Source organism: Schistocerca serialis, chromosome 2 (genome assembly GCF_023864345.2).
Source record: "Schistocerca serialis cubense isolate TAMUIC-IGC-003099 chromosome 2, iqSchSeri2.2, whole genome shotgun sequence".
Taxonomy (NCBI): Eukaryota; Metazoa; Arthropoda; class Insecta; order Orthoptera; family Acrididae; genus Schistocerca; species Schistocerca serialis.
The window spans coordinates 110,838,022-110,855,183 of record NC_064639.1 but is presented as its reverse complement, the minus strand read 5'-3'; positions in this window follow the sequence as shown (position 1 = coordinate 110,855,183).

Below are 17,162 nucleotides of genomic sequence, written 5' to 3'. Positions count from 1 at the left end.
CTTCCAATCCCTGTCTGAGGAAGTCGTCTATCTCTAACGACATCAATGTCGATGGGACTCTTAATTTTTGCCTTCCTTCCGAATTCTGCACTCATTGATTTACGAAAACCATATATTATAATTAGATTGAAAATCTAATTTGTGTACAGAAAGTATTCGCCTGCAGGATGCCTTTCATAAAGCACAAAACGAAAGTAACCAAAAAAAAAAAAAAAAAAAAAAAAAACGTGGCGTCTCGTCGACGTCAAGTTCGTAAGAGATGAGACACTAGCTCCGTTGAACGAAGATGGAGTAAGGAAAGGACCGTGTTTAATAAATCACTAGCGGACAAATCCCAGCATTCAACCAATATTCATTCTGTCGGTAACGAAAACAGAAAAAAATTAACTATGTTTGTAGTAAAGTACCGGAAACATTTCATTTCCGCGTATTTCTGAAAACAGTTGTACAAAGAAATACGCTTAATGTGCAAATGCTTAAGTACGGTATCCAAATTAAGAAACATGATCTGTACCCTGGGCGTAGCTGCTTTGCGTGCCTACAACGCGGTTTTGTAAACGTCCAATCTGCAGCATATGTGGATACTGTCTGCGAAACATGTTGCCTGTAGAAGTAGTAGTAAAGAATTAATAAATTTAAACGTGCGGCAGTTTTTCGCGTATGTCAGTGTTTATGACGTGGTACTTCCTGCCGGCCGGAGTAGCCGAGCGGTTCTAGGCGCTACAGTCTGGAGTTGCGCGACCGCTACGGTCGCAGGTTCGAATCCTGCCTCGTGATGGCTGGGTGTTGTGTGATGTCCTTAGGTTAGTTAGGTTTAAGCAGTTCTAAGCTCTAAGGGACTGATGACCTCAGATGTTAAGTCCCATAGTGCTCAGAGCCATTTGAGCCATTTTTGTTGTACTTCCTGATCTATGAGTCATACAATGATATAATTTGGTAGGTACACTCAGCGGCATTCGTGGATACTGGCTGCAAAATGTGTTGCGAACAGAGTTAATAGAAATGAAGTAATAAATTTAAACGTAAGGTACAATGCGCAGTTTTTCACGCATCTCATTGTTTATGACGTCATAGCTCCTGAACCATGAAAGGCACGTGTTTCTTAGCCTCACAAAACGTGCCTGACGGTATGGGATACGTGTACCAAATTTGGTTGGAATCGGTCCAATGGTTTAGGAGGAGATCCTCATTACACATACATACACACAGACACACATACATACACTTACATCCATTTTTATAACACGTACAGCCTCCGCCATTCGTCTTCTTGTTTTGGGAACCACAGAAAATCCGAATCAGTACAGCCTGCCTGGCGTAACAGTGTGTCAGCACAAGGAACATACTTAGATTGCTCAAGGACCTAGGTTCTTCGTTCAGTCAGGTCATGCTCATGACGCTTCGTACGTGTTTGGCTCTGAGCACTATGGGACCCAACATCTAAGGCCATCAGTCCCTTAGAAATTAGAACTACTTAAAGCTAACTAACCTAAGGACATCACACACATCCATGTCCGAGGCAGGACTCGAACCTGCGACGTAGCAGTCGCGCGGTTCCAGACTAAAGCGCCTAGAACCGCTCGGCCACACCGGCCGGCTCGTACGTTTTTGCGCACGACGGAGAATCTGTACACAATAGCACAAATACCTTAGAAAGGAGCATTATTCTGCGGTTTTTCGCATGGCATTTGCGTATTTCAGAAACTTCGCTATTTACTGAAGTGACGGAGCGGCTCTAGGTATGAGGAGACAGCTATTCAAAGGGAATGCAGAACGTGTTTAACGGTGTAAGAGACTGTCGAAGAGAAACGCTTCCGCTCAAGGCGGAGAAAACAAGGCTTCGGTAATACCGCAGCTGAGCGGGCACTAGGCATATTGGTACCGCAAGTCCAGCCTGTAGTTCCGCCACGGCAGCGAACCTTTCTCAGCTTTATTCTTAAGAGCCTGGGCGTATTCTGTTTATGAACGCAGACAAAACCGTTGAAGAGACTGTCATTATGAACGCAAAACACATTTCCTTACACAGAGAGGCTAATCAATAATATTACACAAGCAGAATATATATTATTTGCTACACAACTTAATCTTCTTCTTACCATAGTTGCTTTAAACAATGAATTTGTGGTATCTCGGCATAAGTTTACGTAAGCCTTCATGTCACGGCGACAATTAGCACACAACAAGCGCAAAGCGCAATTGAGAATACTGCGTGTCGCACTCAACCGGCGGAATTTTTGCATCAACCCGTTTACTCGTCACAAATAGTGTGTTTGACGGAGTCTACGTCCCCGTGTTCCATAAGCAGTAGACTCACGATTCAAACATTATCTTGCAGGCGAAGAAATTACTGGAATCAGTTATAACTGATTTTTTTCGATTATTCATTAAAGCATTCATTCTTTGTGACCATACTTGGCTGCTCTGTCAGTAGTCACTAATGTAACTATCACAAGAAATGCACGCAAAACACTAACGTTTATCATCAAACGTTTTACTGCACTATTGTGCAGTAAATAAATGTTTGCAGTGGTCGGACTGAAATTGTAGTTCTCCGGAGGCAACCGTCTCCCCCACAAAGAGGACATCTCGCTCTTCAGTTTACTGATAGAGTCGGTTAGATTACTGCTGTTTTGTACGAATATCCATTTCGAGCAGTAGTAGTAAACAGCTATCGTTTCCCGTCTACTCGGTTTCAATAAGGCGTGGAGAGCAACGCTTGACTTGATACAAAATCAAAGAAACCGTACCTTATTTTGATCCGGATCCGTCAATGAGATACGTTCTTCATCGACAGGGTGGTAGACATATCATGTTACGAACTCTATTGCATCACAGACTACCGGAGTCACGTAGACGTTAAGAGCGGACGTTTCTTTGCGGCTTCGATGCAAAACAAGAGGGTACATCGCAGATGTAATGGAAAATATTTGTGCCGCTACATAGGAATATAGTGTGACAGAGTGCAGAATTAGGAGAAAAAAGCACCTTTGCTGTCCGTCATCGAGACCTCTAACTTACAATCTACAAATGTCCAATCCACCTCATTCAAATACCTTAGATTAACACTCGATCCAAAGATGATCTTGAATCCACATCTACTAACCAGCCAAAAGAAAACCCACAATAAATTAAAACTGCTATCCGACGGAACATGTCAACTGAATCCGAATATGATACATACCTACAAGAGGATGTTATATGGATGTTCACCCCTACAAGGATTTTTCACTCCTTCCCAATCCCCGACCGCCACACATTCCGTCTCGCTTTAAACATTCTTCACCCTCTCCTGGCGCGTACCTTTTTTTTCTTTCGTCTGACCTCAGGTTTGACGCGGCCCCCACGACTTTGTCTTCTGCGCCAATCTCTTTATCTCAGAGAAGTTGTTGCACACAATGCCCGCAATTATTTGTTAGATATATTCCAGTCTCTGTCCTCCCCTACAATTTTTACCTTCCAAAATTCCCTCTAGCACCGTGGATGTTATTGCCTGACCTCTGAAGAGATGTCCAATAGCCCGTCCCTTTATCTTGTAATTATTTCCAACGTAATTCTATGGTCACCGATTCTGCGGAGGACCTTCTGATTTCTTATAAGTCCACCTAATTTTCAACATCCTTTTATTAGTTCTCAAACGCTTCGATTCTCTTCTTTTCCGCTTTTACCACAGTCCATGATTCTCTTCGATACAATGCTGTGCTCCAGGCGTACATTCTCAGAAATGTCTTCCTGAAATTATGGTCAATGTTTGATACTAGTAGACTGCTTTTCGCCAGAAATTCTCTTCTTATCTGTGATAGTCTCCTTTTTATGTCCTCCTTCCTTCGTCCATCATAAGTAGCAGAATTCCTTCACTTCGTCTACTTCATGGTCCGCAGTTTCGATGTTAAGTTAATCACTAATCTCATTTCTACCACTCCTTTTTACTTTTGTCTTTCTTTAGCTTACTCTCAATCTGTGTTCTCTGCTCATTGTCAGTAAACTATTCTTCCATTCAGTATATCGTGCAATTCTTCGTCACTTTCACTGAGGTCACCAGGAATTTATCATTTATACATTTTTACCCTGAATTTCGATCCCTCTGGTGAACCTATCTTTATTTTCATCACTACTCCTATGATGTCTAGATTAAAGACGACGGGAAAAGACTGCATCCCTATCTTACACCATTTCTAATCTGAGTACTTTGTTCTTTGTCTTCCATTCTTATTTTTCCCTCTTGGATCTTGCGCATATTGAATACCAGCTGGGTACGCGGCTTGTCCAGCTATGTGTTTATTGTAATCTTCTATTGTCGATCTCCTCCTTCCCCCTCTCTCTGTCTCCTTCAGCCCTCTCTCCTATGTCCACCCCAACCCCTCCACCCCCTCTGTCTCTCCGTCCCTCTCTCTATCCATCTCACCCCCCCCCCCCCCACTTTCTCTGTCTATTTACTCCTCTCCCTCTGTCCAACTACTCTTTTCCCCTCTGGCCACCCCTCCCCCACTGTCTCTGTCCACCCATTCCTCTTCCTCTGTCCGTCTACTCCTTTCCACTCTGTCCATCTGATCCTCCCGCCTTCTCTCTCCATGTTATCACGCTCACCCCGACAGGAGGATCTTGGTGCTCATCCACACAGTATTTCTTTCCAGATCGTAACTAATATGTGAAGTAAATCTGGTTAAAATCATTCCATTGATTTAAAATCAGCTTTCTACCTGTGGTTTGGAAGCGTAGCATACATAAAATGTATTTCACATAGCTCACACGTATTTGTACGTATGTTTCACCTGTATCTCCAGAGAATTTTGTCCCGCAGTTTCATTCCTATGCAGCTCAATGTTTATGACGTCGTATCTCCTAAATCATGTGCCATATAATGATATAATTTTGCAGGTACAACCAGCGGCCTATGTGGCTACTGTCGGCGGAATGTGTTATGAACAGAGTAGTGAAGAAGTAACAAATGGAAACGTCATGCATGATGCGATAATTTTTTACGCATCTAATTGTTTATGACGTGATATCTCCTGAACTGTATGTCCTACAATGATATATTTTTCTACGTACATTCAGCAGCATGTGTGGATACTGTCTACGAATTGAGTTGCGATTAGAGTTAGTAGTAAAGAAGTAATAACATAAAACGTCGTGCATAATGTGCTAATTTTCACGCAATTAGTATTTGACAACATATCTTCAGAAGTGTGAAGCGTACAATGACATGTTTTTATTTGTTTATTCAGCGGCCTATGTGGATGCTGACCGCCAAACATGTTGCGAATGGAGTTAGTAGCAACATCTTGAATGATGGAGCAGTTTCTCACGTATCTCTGTTCATGACGTCATATCTCTTGCACTACCTGTCGTATAATGATATAATTTTACTGGTACATTCAGTGATTTATGTGAATACTGTCTGCAAAATGTGCCGCGCTCGAGTACAGTTAGGAGTAAAGAAGTAATAAAACAAAACGTCACGCTTCATCCGGCAGTTTTACTACACGAACAGCGAAAATACAGAGTGTGATAAACTTTTTTCCTTTCATCATTTTGTGGAGGTTGTGGACCCCACCCCCACACTGTTAATAGGCAGGTGGCTCTTGCCCCTACAGCGATTCTTTTCATACACTAAGTGATATGTGTGCCGAGTTTGGCGAAAATTGGTCAGAGGTTTAGGAGATGTGGGACATACGTGCATACATACATACGTACACCCATTTTTATAAAGTGTATGGATCACCCATCTTTCCCTATAGCTTACACATCTTTGTCTCAGAATTTCAAAATTTTTTCCTCGTTTCCCGTTGTCGGACACTTTTCTTAGTTCCACAGATCCTATGAAAGTGGTTGATTTTTGCGTACCAACTTTTCCTCAAACACCTGGAACACTATCACCAGTTCTGTTTCTCTCACAGTATACAATGTCAACAGCTGACAATATCCCAAACCCTTCAGAATTATAATTATAAACAAAATTGTTTTCTTGTTTTAAGTCAAATCTGGAGGATGCACGCATGTAGCGCTAGGAGTGGGAGGAGAAGCTATGTACACCTTATGTCACCCGTATACATACCCGTATCTGCAGCCAAGTTCGCTGATGCACGTCTATGCGGTGGTAGAGGACTCGGAGGTAAGCTGGTTCGAAACCTAGTGGTAGATGAAAGTTTCACTGCCAGTATTTGGGCGGAAAGGAAGGAAAGCTGGTATCGCAAAGCTTCTGATCACCAGTCTATGCGCCATTGTCATAGATTAAATTCCAAACCTCTCCTCAGTGTCCCATGGAGTGAGGACATGTGACTCTCTTGATGGTGATCCGTCTGTCGGAAGGGGACGTTAAACCTGGCGGACCCTTGAATCTATTCCAGAGGAGTAGGCTATGCCGGCCCCAGGGTTTCACCATATTCCTTTTCTAATCATCATCATCATGATCATCATCATCATAATCATTTCATTATCATACAACACAAACAGAACATTACCCTACACACTCTACAAATACACGTGCGACACACTTTCAAATATCCGCAAAGGAAGGAGCAGTAAAGGCGGATGAACAACACCCTTTTCGACAGGTGGCTGAACCCATCCCGTAGGCTATTCCGGGGAACACCTTAATACGTAATATGCCTTTACATTTTAGCTTTATAAGTCCACAATTCTAGCTTTTTAGTTGGAATAACAACGCATCTTACGTACATTATATGTAACCATCACTAATCCACATGTGTGGACCATATTTTAATTTATTTTTATTTTAAAGTATCCTTGTCAAGCAGTCCCGTGTTTGTAACTTCTTTTGTTTTCAATTTTAGTTTCTGAAGATCCAGCAATAAGTGAAAATTTTGTGATTGTGTCCAACAGAAAATAAAATAAATTATAATCGTTTCCGACAGTAAAAAAAATTGCAACACAAATTTTGTTCGAGGATCTACGGTGTCTTCATTATTAGTTATTATAAAGTAAAACACTGCAGAAGAGCCGTCAACTTTCCTACCTGGCCAGGCAAGTTTCAAAGCCCGCAAAATGGAATTAGTGGACCCATTATCGACTTTTTCCGGAGGCAAATTCGGCGAGCTGTCGTTTACAGGTTACCGGGATTGAAATACGTGGCTGTGTGTGTCCCGGCGCATCAGGTACGTGGTCACCACAGGCAGAGGTCATCAGCAGGGAATGCACACACTGCGTTTCTGCCAGACCACTTACAACATCTTCTCCAATCCCATCTGAAACCATAACCCTCATCTAGACAATGGTACCAGGTGCCTAATAAAGGCACCATCATCCTTACTGGTGTCATGGCCACACATAGCATATCATTAACACTAAGGCCATTGGGGTGTTCTTATAAATATATGCTTAAGCATTATTATTATTTTTATTAAAGGCTAAAGAAAGGCAAATAGGCAAATCATCTCCCTCCTTATGCGGCAGAGGGGATATAGATTAAGTTGAATAAAAAACGGAAAGTCAGAAGCGATCAGACAGGAGAGCCATCTTTACGGCGCGTTTGTCTGCATGGTCTGCCAGCTGCGCTACGGCTGTGGCCCTGGGTGACCACTGGATGGTTGCCACGCTCGTGAGCGGAAGCGCGCGAGCCTGTTGTTGCTGCCAAACAACGCCTCACTCTGCTTTCTACGGCTGTTTTGGCTTCTTCCTTCAAGCTGCCGTCGTCTTCTTGTTACACGGAATACCTCTCTCTCCCGTACCTACGATGAAATGCCTGCTTAAAATATATATGGCGTTCCACCAGGCGGAAACTGCTGCGTTTGTAGACTGCAGCTTCCGTCAGCAACAGTGGTTAACGAGAGGCTAGGTAGTCACAAAAAATGGCTAACTGAATGAAATATTCTTGGGCTTCCGCCTACGTCAAATGGCTAGAATGCAACGAGCTTTCGTATTACTCCTTGGCCGTTGTCAAGTGGAATGGCTGTTAATTGGCTACTGGTACGCTCTTATACGAGTATACTCGAGTTGGCTGCTGCGAAGTCAGTGGTGTCCTGGTTATCTACACTCCGATTCGTCCGATGTCAAGACAGTGCTATGAAGTCAAGTTATGTTAATATATGACGATAACGTGAGCACCAGTGATGTCACAGCCGGCAGCTGAATTACGAAAGGGCGTACCGTCAGCCTGTCAGCAGACATTCCACTTGACACTGCAGAAAAATGTAAGTTAACGCGGATGAGTAGGAGAAACAATCCTGTAACGTTCGAATACAGCGTTGTGGACAATCGCGTCGATGAAATATCCAGGCGTAACAGTGCTAAGCGATATGAAATGCGACGAGCACGCCATGTTGGTAGAAGGGAAGGCGAATACTCGACTCAGTTTTATTTGGAGAATTTTGGTAAAGTGTAGCTCATCCATAAAGAAGACAGCGCAAGGAACGCTAGTGCGACCCATTTTTGAGTATTGTTCGAGTGTTTGGGATCTCCATCAGGTCGGATTAAGGGACACATCGAAGCAGTTCAGAGGCGTGCTGCTAAGTTTGTTACCGCCAGGGTCGATCAGGACATAAATATTACAGAATATTGTGAATGCAAACGAAAATTCCTGGAGGGAAGACGACGCTCTTTTCGCCAGGCACGATTGCGAAAATGAACAGCACCGGCATTTGAGGCTGACTGCAGAACGATTCTACTTTGGTAACGTACTTTTCGAGCAAGGACCACGAAGACAAGGTGCAAGAATTTAGGGCTCGTACGAAGGCTTTTAGACAGTCATTTTTCCATCGTTCTATTTGGTAATGAAACTAGAAAGGAAATGACTGTTAGTGGTACATGGTACCCTCCGCGATGTACGGTCCGTGGCATGTGGAGTATATACGTAGGTGTAGAAAACGGCCAAGAAGTCGAAGGCTCGTGACATTTTAACTACTTGACCCCGCTGAAAGCCCAAGAACATTTTATTCAATATTACTGCCGCGAGGCTCTGCATTCTTAAATTTTCTAACCGTTCCCAAAATGAACCCTTCACTGCGCAGCGGTATCTGCACTCGCTATTGTGAAACCTCTTGCATATTAAAACAGGATTTTGGACCGGGACTCGAGCTCGGGACCTTACTTTTGACCGGCAGTGCTCCAGCAGACTGATAATCTCAAGACTCGTTCTCACTGTTCCAGTTCCCCTGGCACTTCTCTCCCATATTTCGAGCTTCACAGAAACTCTGCTGCACGTCTTTCTTAGCTGTGCCAGTATTGCGCCAACATTGTGTTGAGTGTTGATTGCATGTAACTTTCCGCACGCTGTTTGGCGATCAAAAGACTGGTCCACAGGCTGTTCACTCATTTTTCAGGAACAAATGTAAGAAAAGAAGATTATGATTCATCTTCCTGTCGATGAGACTGTCGCTGCAGCACCATCTCTGATTGAGGAAGGATGTGGGAAGACATCGACTATGTCCTTCCAAAGCAACCGTAACGGAATCACGGAAAACATAAGTCACCGAACGGTGATTTTAACCAACAGCCTCGCGAAATCGAGTCCCGTATGCTAACCTCTGCTGTACTCTTAGTAGTGTGGAATGAAAGACTGTCATCCAGTTGGTAACAATAATTTCTCCATAACGTGATGAAAGTCAAAAGAATTGTAGAGAGTCTTAATTTCACCTTCAGAACATCCTGAAGCGCTTTAAATGTCAGCACCCCAGACGTGTTTTTTTTTATTTTAACTGTTGCAGATTTCTGGGTGTCTCATCCTTAGACAATTTTCTCATAGAGCGGATCGTTGCAAACAATGTAACAATAATCAGCTTGAATACTGCAGCTTGTAAACAATCGGAGCTCTTAAGAATGATCATTGTCGTATTGCTGCGACGAAGGTTCCACAGTGAATGAGCGCTATTAACTTACGGAAAAGAAAAAGATAAAACATTGCAACGCATATGGCGCATTCATCCGAGACTTTTTTAGAGTTGAGCGAGAGGCTAAAACCGTCAGGGACAGCAATCCCCAAGAAACAGAAAACCAGACGGAGCAAGAAAAGAAATCAACGTCACATTTGCTGACTGCAGAAAAATAAAGCTCCAAAATCGCATACTACCTGTGAATCGTAGACCATATGGCGTCACGTTTTCCCTGTCGCAGTAGTTATGTATATAACCCTGAGCTATCAAAAAATGTTCCATTACACAGCAGTTTCTATTGTTGTTTGTTTTAAGGGACTAAACTATGTGCTTACCGGCGCCCAAAACTATATTTTGTTGAAAAATTGACCATAGGTAACACTTAAAATTGGAGGTATTTTAAGATACCTTGGTCACTGCTCACAATTTGGGAAAGCTTGCTATGGTTATTCTAGAACAGATTGCAGTATATATTCAGTCCAGTTATCTATGCCAGCCATACATTTGTTGAAGTAGATCAAGGTGGAAGACACAGTATAGAGTCCCGCACGGCGGCAACTTCATTGCACACTCCCACACTGTGTCCGCTGTTCTCCTGGACCGGATCCACACGATCTGGCACACTACAAACCCTGAGAACACGTCTATTCCGTTCCAGAACTCTCGACGTAAACGTTTCCTATAGGTAAATACTAGTTACTGCTGCGTAGACTCCTTACCAACACTTTTAGTCACATCTGTTCTTTTTTTTTCCTGCTACTACTAGCCCTACTACTACTACTATTACTAGTAGTAGATGAGTACTAGTAACAATAATGAGTACCAGTAACAGTAGCAGTAGTCGTAATAAAATAGTGTTATTATTATTATATTTTATGGTTGTATAGACAAGATTATCATGTATTCTTGGTTTTCAAATAGTCTACTGAAATGTCCCTTGAAACTAAACTCGCTTTGAAAGTGTTTTGTCGTGTGGTAATATGTTCGTAGGAAACAGTGGCCGATTTCTTGTCTCGTGTCCTTGAGTCCGTTGAAAGTCGCCGTGTTTATTTGCAGGTTCATTCGCCAATCTTCCCAGAGTCTCTCCAACTACATGTCTATGTAGTGTAGCTGAAACTTTCTGTATTAATTAGAATGACTAGAAATAGTAATATTTACGTTCGAGTCCCACCTAATTATTTATCAGAGATGAGTACGCGTTTATTTCTTTCTTGAATGCAACTTCTGCTCTTACTATCGAGTTGTAATACATAATATTCACAATTATAAGTTTCCTTCCTGTTTATCAGAGCAAGAACAATATCGGAGACATTAACATTACATTCAACAGCAGAGATTGTAAAATCGGGGATAATGCAGTGATAATGTAAGCTTTTCTTATGGAAGTGGTTCCTGCACACAGCTCAGTATCTGACACAGTTCCGCAATAAAACGTGCTTTTACACTAACTGGCGCCCAGAACTTCGAGGCTATGCCCCTCCCCCGCCCTCACTAACTGACATCGTCCTTTCCTTTTTAACCCTTTAGTGATTAGTCTTTTTATTCGCTTATTGATATCACCAAAACTTAATAATGACGCAAAAGGTACATATCTACAAAAATGCTTCGTTGTATGGTCTATGAAAAACATATAGCCCAAACGGACATTGCTTCATTGTTTCAATGCCGGAACAAATAAAACAACAAACTTAAAATACATTGTTTACACTTTCGTCGCTTTTGCAGTGGCTTCATCTAGAAGCTGAAAACAAGGAGTAAGTATGTTCGTACCATGGTGAGGTACGCATTATCTGTTTCAGGAACCCGACTCTGGAACAACGTATCTCAAAATATCAGAGAAATTAACTACCCTGCAAGCTTCAAAAGACAGCTAATGATCCACGTTCTATCACATCAGCCGTCTCCCCCACGTTCTGTGCTGCTCAGTCTCGTCACCTCTCCTCCCTCAGAACTTTTCCCTACCCGTTATCGGCAGAGTTCTCTATTTATATTCTGTATTTTCCTAACAGCCAATGTCACTGTCCTTTATCCAGTCCAATTCTGATAATAATAAACATAGCATCCAATTTGCTGAGCTAATATGTATCATCCTAAATTCCCTATACTATTATTATTATTACTATTACCATTAGTGTTAGTATTACTTTTATTATTATTATTATTATTATTATTATTATTATTAACATTTATTGAATTTTTCATCGGTGCTTGGCAGACCATAATAATACTGAAAAGGAAAATACTTCCTAATTTTCTGCAAAATAGTGTTTATATTGTCACGAACCAGCTTTCGGGTCTTCTTCAGGTCACAACTGAAGTTTTGCGAAGGTTCTGTAAGTCTTTGGTATGTGTTATTCCTGGTCAGATGTAAGAGAGAGCCTTAAGGCCTTAATCTGGTCAGGCTAAATAAGCAATAAATAAATATTACGGAACTGTGGCTGAACACAATCCAGTCGAAATCTCCTTCTCATTTCATTTCATACACCTTCTGCCCTTCCTATTAATCTTTCCCGTCTTCTTCTTCTGCTTCGTGTTGTATTATTCTTATTGTTATAAAAATTGTTGGTCTACTTCACCCCTTCTTCCTTCACCCTCCCCCCTTCCGTTTTCTCTTGTCCTTCCTCATTTTTTCCGCATGCCACAAAAATGTGCCCAGTGCTCGCACCCTGACACTGAATGAGTACCATTTACACACAGAGCATTACAACACAAAATCATATGTTGCTTGAGGCTTTCCCGACGGACAAGTTGTCAATATGCTTCTCGGGCGATACGTCGGATGTCGTTGTGAAAATTCCACAATATTTCGTCGGCGCAAATAACAGACATCACCAAGTGCGTCGAACACACTGTCGCACCTGAAGATGTCGGTCAGTTACGCCGGCGAAATATTGTAAAATTTTGACAACGACATCTCGCCCTAGAACCATACTTGCAACAAAATTATTTCTTACATCAACTATCGGCGAACGCTCATAAACTTCTGGTTATTCATTTCAGTGCATCATGCGTTTCGTCACACGTATCCGGTCATTCGTTGTTGTATTAAATTAATCTGGCATCAAGAAAGAACAAATTCATAACGGGTCGGAGGAAGGCTATGGAAACCTACCTTCACAATGGATTAAATCAGGTTAGATACACTGTTCGTTCCATAGATCAGCAGTGAAGAGATCCACAAGAAAATAGAACATATCGTAAAAGAAGTGAACAGGATAAAGAGACGTTGATGTCCTTTACACACATGTAAGTAATAATTGTAATTTTGTGTGGCTCAGTGACTGGGTACAACCCTTCCAATTGGACGCCACCCTACTGACTTGTGTCTGCCTAATCTACCCCAGTAATCTAGCCTGGGACGGCAGAAACGTGCAACCCGAAACACGTGTTGTTCCTGGCGACTCCTCACATCGCTGAGAGGTGAACCCTAAATTAAAGGCCAACTGAAAACTCCCAGGGTTTAATTCCACAACCTCTCGGCTTCCAGACACGCACTTTACCACTAGACTACCACTTACGACACAGATCTAAGTGAAACAATCCGTGTAGATGTGGAATAAGTCAAAAATATCTGTAACATACAGTCACTTAACAGGTAACAGTAAACTTCTATATACCAGGTTGTTCACTGAAGCGCCAAAGAAACTGGTATAGGCGTGCGTATTCAAATACAGAGATATCTGAACAGGCAGAATACGGCGCTGTCGTCGGCAACGTCTATATAAGACAACAAATGTCTGGCGCAGTTGTTGGATAAGTTACTGTTCCTAAAATGGCAGGTTATCAAGATTTAAGCGAGTTTAAACGTGGTTTTATAGTCGGCGCACGTGCGATGGGACACAGCATCTCCGAGTTAGCGATGAAATGGGGATTTTCCCGTACGACCATTTCACGATTGTACCGTGAATATCAAGAATCCGGTAAAACGTCGAATCATCGACATCGCTACGGCCGGATCCTGCAAAAACGGGACCAACAGCGACTGAAGAGAACCGTTCAACGAGACAGAAGTGCAACCCTTCCGCAAATTGCTGTATATTTCAGTGCTGGGCTATCAACAAGTGTCAGCGTGAGAATAATTCGACGAAACATCATCGATATGGGCTTTCTGAGCCGAAGGCCCACTCGTGTACCCTTGATGACTGCATGACACAAAGTTTTATGACTCGCCTGGGTCCATCAACACTGACATTGCACTGTTGATGATTGGAAACATGTTGCCTGTTGGGATGAGTCTCGTTTCAAATTGTATCGAGTAGACGGACATGTACGGGTATGGAGACAACTTCATCAATCTATGGATGCTGCATGTCAGCAGGGAACTGTTCAAGCTGGTGGAGGCTCTGTAATGGTATGGAGCGTGTGCAGTTGGAGTGATATGGGACGCCTGATACGTCTAGATACGACTCTGACAGGTGACACGTACGTAAGCGTCCTGTCTGATCACCTGCGTCCATTCATGTCCGTTGCGCATTCCGACGGACTTGGGCAATTCCAGCAGGACAATTCGATACCCCACACGCCCAGAATTTTACAGAGTGGCTCCAGGAACACTCCTCTGAGTTCAAACAGTTCCGCTGGCCACCAATCTCCCCAGACATGAACATTATTGAGCATATCTGCGATGCCTTGCAACGTGGTGTTCAGAAGTGATCTCCATTCCCTCGTACTCTCAAGGTTTGATGGACAGCCATGCAGGATTCATTGTGGCAATGCCCTCCAGCACACTTCAGACATTAGTCGAGTCGTGCCATCTCGTGTTGCGGCTCGGCACTTCTGCATGTTAACGAGGGCCCTACTCGATATTAGGCAGGTGTACCAGTTTCTTTGGCTCTTCAGTATATATACACTGAAGTTAAAAAGACGTAGCCACGTAGGCAAAAAGCAATAATTATTTTCATTCATCACATTACTCCACAGTTGTTGTTGGTGTTGTGGTCTTCAGTCCTGAAACTGATTTGATGCAGCTCTCCATGCTACTCTATCCTGTGCAACCTTCTTCATCTCTCAGTACCTACTGCAACCTACATCCTTCTGAATCTGCTTAGTGTATTCATCTCTTGGTCTCCCCCTACGATTTTTACCCTCCACGCTGCCCTCCAATACTAAATTGGTGATCCCTTGATGCCTCAGAACATGTCCTACCAACCGATCCCTTCTTCTGGTCAAGTTGTGCCACAAACTTCTCTTCTCCCCAATCCTATTCAATACTTCCTCATTAGTTATGTGATCTACCCATCTAATCTTCAGCATTCTTCTGTAGCACCACATTTCAAGAGCTTCTATTCTCTTCTTGTCCAAACTATTTACCGTCCATGTTTCACTTCCATACATGGCTACACTCCATGCAAATACTTTCAGAAATAACTTCCTGACACTTAAATCTATACTCGATGTTAACAAATTTCTCTTCTTCAGAAAAGCTTTCCTTGCCATTGCCAGTCTACATTTTATATCCTCTCTACTTCGTCCATCATCAGATATTTTGCTCCCCAAATAGCAAAACTCCTTTACTACTTTAAGTGTCTCATTTCCTAATCTAATACCCTCAGCATCACCCAACTTAACTCGACTACATTCCATTATCCTCGTTTTGCTTTTGTTGATGTTCATCTTATATCCTCCCTTCAAGACACCATCCATTCCGTTCAACTGCTCTTCCAAGTCCTTTGCTGTCTCTGCCAGAATAACAATATCATCGGCGAACCTCAAAGTTTTTATTTCTTCTCCATGGATTTTAATACCTACTCCAAATTTTTCTTTTGTTTCCTTTACTGCTTGCTCAATATAGAGATTGAGTAACATTACTCCACTACAGGAGTCATATTTTACCGAAGACGCATGTAATTTGACATTATTAATAATATCTACAAGTTTCATCTACAAAGAAATCCATCAGTGGAGTAGTACGAGTTTACTATCATTAAATCCTTTAAGCTCCTCTTCAACCGTACTTTACAGATAGCTAAATATTTTACGGCTGCTGACCAGTTAGTGAAAAAATGTAACCGCAAAAAATAGACACCTCTCTGCACCAATGTAAGTAACTGTAAATCTTTATGTTTATTACTCTTATTTACAGTACTGATTCCATAACTGAGCTTATGCTTTGAAAAAGAAATATATATATTTATGACAAATTTCTTTAAGGAATAAATATACTAGGAATTAGTAACTAACAGTTACTTGAACAGGTCCTCGCAGGACGTTCTTTGATTCACACCACAATTATTCTTATTGCGAGCGTTCGGACTGAAAAAACTGCAGCATCACTTGATGTGCTACACCCAAACATGTTCCCATATCACGGGCTGAAAACAACAAAGGAGTGCAACATTTTTAATTACCTTTGTCTGACAAATTTCACATTGCCAATAAAGATATTCTGTGATAAGCTCGTCCCAATTGAATTCATTACCAAATCGTAATCCCAACAATTTAACACTGTCAACCTGTTTTATCTCTTGCCATCATATTTCGGTCATATAGTGGGAGTAATTCTCTTAAAAGTTCTGAACTACACAAACTATATGTCTTTCGAAAGTTCAGTGACAAAGAATTAGCGAGGAATCCAACGAAAAATGCGTTAACTGATCTTTCTAAAACTGCACACTCATCCCTACGATTGTATCATCTCCAAACAAAACAATCTTGTGAACTGGTAATGTTGCTGATGACAGATCTTCAGTACAAGGTCTGATCAAAAAGTAACGGAATGTTTTTAAATTTCGCAGGCTTTATATATCCGATTTACAAAACCTCTTTACCTTGTTAGTACACGCGTTCTTGATTTGTGTTTGTATTTTCAGCTGTTTTGAATGTTTTGTTTACTGTTGACAGTCGAAAAGGCTATACGTGTTTTCGAGTGCTCTACGAATTTTTACTTATCAAAAAGATGGATGGAAGACTTTGCATTAAATTTTGATTTAAAATGGAATAAAGCGCGGCACCGAGTTCGAAATGTTGATTATGGCTTTTGACGAATCTATTACAAGTAAGACAAGGGATTACCAGTGGTATAAACGTTTAAATGAGGATCGAGAAGACGTTGAAGATGACGACAGCCTTGGATTCCTTAGCAGGTCAGTTACTGGCAATAGTATGAAGAAGTAAAGAAAATGATTCTGGATGATCGTCGAATCACCATAAGAGAGTTTGCTGATGATGTCGGCTTATCATTTGGGTCATCCCAAGCATTTTTTCGGAAGTTTTGGGCATGAAACACAGAGCAAAAAAGTTTGTTCCGAAATTGTTGAATTTCGACCAAAAACGACGTGGCGCAGACATCGCTCGGGAATTGCTGAATGAAGTCGACAAAGATCCAGACCTTCTAAA